The following is a 3,557-nucleotide window of genomic DNA, read 5'->3' on the forward strand; positions in this document are numbered from 1 at the left end:
GTTCAGAGCAGGGGTCACCTTGGGTATGGTCTGCTCCCACCTCCAGGGCCCGACAGGTGGTAATCTCAGGCTAGTTCCCTGTTCAAGCCTCACGGCACCAGTCTGGTCATCATCTCTCCTGGCCAGCTAGAGAGGCACTATCTGAAGGTCATCTATCTTGGGCTTACTCTCATCAGGACCCTCAGTCAGCCCCACGTGGGTTTCTTCTAGTCTCTGGTTTGCTCCCTGTCCTGGAGCCATCAGGGCCTGCACAGTGTTGGAATGGTGGCTTTCTCAGGCTAGCTCCCAGTCCTTGCCTTCCAGCACAAGACTGGTGGTCATCTCAGGCTCGCTCTCTCTTTAGGGAATGTTAGGCTACTAATCATTCATGTTCATAGGTCAGAACATCTGAGCGTAGACATAGCCTCTCTCCTCTCTGCCACCTACTGACGCACATGTGACACAGCAGCCACACCCACAATGTTTCTAGGGGCAGGATACACTATTCTTAAAAGGAATGTTATAGAACCTAAATACACGGGAAGATTCCGTGTTTGTGATTCAGACACAGACTTGTCATGATTGTGACTTTCAGCGCTGTGAGAAAATGCTTCAACAGAGGCAATGAGTGATAAACTGGAAACTGATAAAGTGATTTACTCTGGTCTACAGTTTTAGGGAAGTCCATCAAGCAGCTGGTTACATGGCATCCTCAACCAGGAAGTAGGGTGATGAATGCATGCTGCTTCTCAGCTGCCTCTCTCCACTTACACAGTCCAGGGTTCTGGCTAGGGAATGGTACTTTCCACAGTGGGTGGGTCTCCTCACCTCAGTTCATTCTGCATCCATGTATTCTCAGGGCCTTCCTCCCAAGTGATTTCAGATCTTGTCAAATCAACAACAAATACCAACCATTCAGATGTCAACATTTCTGTATTTGAGCTTAATAGTCAATTTAGTTGCTATCAACATCCAACCTGGCTTATTTGTAAAGGTTCATGGCAATCTCATCCTAAAATTCATGCAGCTGATGGAAGTTTCCCAAGTAACAAAACCATTTGAGAAGGAGCAGGACTGGAGAATACACTCACCAACTTCAGAACTGACCTCAAAGCTGCAGAGCACACTCTGTATTTCCATGATGAATTCATGGGGTCATTCTGAGATACAGGGTAAAGCTGAGAGTCTGAAGATCAAAGACTTATTTGTGGTCAGTTGAGTCCTACAAGGTACCAATAATTTTTAATGAGAATATTTCCCCCTAACGGATGGTGCTGAGGCAAATAGATACTTACATACAAAAAATAAAATGGAATGCATGCTTCACACTACATTAAAAATTAAATAAGAATAGAACAAAACTCTAAACATGAGGGATAAAAGTCTCTCTAAAATTCTTAGGAGAAAATGCGGGTTTGAACTTACATTACCAATCACTTTTTTATTATTAAATACATATGGCTTCTAAAGTCAAACAACAAAGCAAAGCCAGTGAAATGTTATCTCAATTCGAACCTTTTTGGTGTGTATATGTGCGTGTTTGAGATGAAGTTAGGGCCTTGTGTACACTTCCACCATGTTCTAGCACTGAACCCTCACCTTCAACACAGCACAGTTTATTCAAAGGGCACCAACAAGTGGGTTAAAACACAACCAGCACCATGAGAGATTATATTTACCAATTACATATTTGATAAGGGGCTGTAAGCAGAACATACGAAATAACAGAACTCATTAACAAAGGGCGAATGATATAATTAAGTGGTCAAAGGATCCCAACAGACATGAACTCAAAGCTTTGACTAGCAGTAGGCACATGAGTAAAAGAAAAAAGGTCAAGCATCAGCTATTGGGAGTGCCAATCCAACCCATGTATTACTGCCCCGAAGGAGCTGCTGTTGCTTTAGCCAAAATGACAGGGGCATCAAGCAGCAGGGAGAGATTCCGTTCCACGCTGTGGGAAGGAATGGAAAATTGTGCAGGCGCCGTAGGAAACAAAGTGGCAGCTCTTCCACGGAATGCAGTGTTATTCAGCCATCCACCCCTAGATAAGCAGCAAGAGCACAAAGAACTAAGCATATACAAAAGTTTCCATGCAGGTGTTCATAGCAGCCTCTACAAGCAGGCAAACACATCTGTGAATGCAAAACCCTAGTAGGTGAGAGTTATTGGGCTGGGGTACAGACAACCCTATAGGCTCAGAGCAGGATGTTTGATGTACGTGGGTGATTACTACTGGGGTTAGCATGCCTCAGGTAGGTGAAAAACTGCCACAGAACAGCTGTGGTGATGCGACGGCTGGGTAGTTCTGTGACCGTGTCACAACCTCTGAGCTGTACAGTTTTAAAGGGCGAGCTTTAAAGGGTCTTGGAGCTGCGTCTCAGTAAAATTGGTAACAATGGCAAGAGTTTTAGCATTGACATTTAGAAGAATATTGCTTTGGCTTTGGGAAGGTTGGGGATTGAAGTAGCTGAGGGGTTCTTGGGGAACAAGAGGCATGAGTCAGGGGTACTCTGCACCTGTTTTCCTTTTTTGTTGTTGTTGTTTTTTCCTCTCTGTCACTGTCTGACTTCTGGCCTGGGTATGTGCGTGAAACAATGATGAACAGGGCAAAAATGCTGCTGATAGAATGAAGTCAGTATGGTCATTAGCTTCATGCCCCACCAAGCAGCAAATGAAGTGCAGATCTTGCAAGTTTCTACTCCTGGAAGAGACTGCTCATGTGATGTAAACACAGAAATAGAAATGGACCAGCCAGACCAGGCAACTGAGGCAATGGCTTTCTGCCTGCGTCCTTGAACTTAGACTAAAAGCCTCCCTCTATCTGTTAGCTTAACAAAAAGCAGATAAACCCAAAGATGGCATTAAAAACTTTCTAGATTCTATACAGAAGTAGATAGAATTAAATTAATAAGGAGGAAGTCCCCAGAAGATCACATCAAATGGGCAAAAAATTTCAGAGTGAAAAGATACATAGTGATTTCTCCATGGAGTAAGTAGTGCCTTCAGACACACAATTACTGTGATTAACATAATTGAGAAAAATTGAAGAAAATGGAATAGAACCAATATCTAAGAAGAAACTACAGAGTCTGTGGAGATAGGTTAGTTTTTTCCTGGATCCATTAATGGAAAATTTGAAAATGGAAACTAAGAATTCAGTGAATCGTGGCATCTCAATATAGAAAAGAATTTTAATTAAATAAAAAAGTCATTGGAAAATAAAATATTGAATAATTAAAGCACGCAGTGAAATAATGATAATTTTTTTACAAGGGCAAGTGAAAATTGGGCCAAAGATGGAAGTCTTATGTATGTGTGACTGAACAGAATATTGAGCAGAGATAATCTTTAACAATAAATAGGTGAATATTTTTTCCAAAACTACAAAAAAGAAATCAAGCCAAATGTTCAAGAAATCTGAACCTAAGAAAATGTAAAATGAATGGTAAGGCCACTTGTGTCCCTATAAGAAGGCTCGGCAAATTGTCAGACACAGCTTGTAAGTAGAACACCTTTCACCAACCAAAAGAGACACACAGACTTACAGAGAGAAAATTAAGGAGTACTGATTTTTA

General features: G+C 41.9%; 1 non-coding gene across 1 annotated transcript; it reads right to left on the bottom strand.

Annotated features, from left to right (window-relative positions):
- Positions 1-345: 345 nt before the first annotated feature.
- LOC132656126 (small nucleolar RNA SNORA17) lies at positions 346-476 on the bottom strand. Its single transcript, XR_009594064.1, has one exon. It is a non-coding gene; the product is annotated as a small nucleolar RNA SNORA17 (small nucleolar RNA).
- Positions 477-3,557: the final 3,081 nt, after the last annotated feature.

This window comes from Meriones unguiculatus, chromosome 8, assembly GCF_030254825.1.
Source record: "Meriones unguiculatus strain TT.TT164.6M chromosome 8, Bangor_MerUng_6.1, whole genome shotgun sequence".
NCBI classification, from domain to species: domain Eukaryota; kingdom Metazoa; phylum Chordata; class Mammalia; order Rodentia; family Muridae; genus Meriones; species Meriones unguiculatus.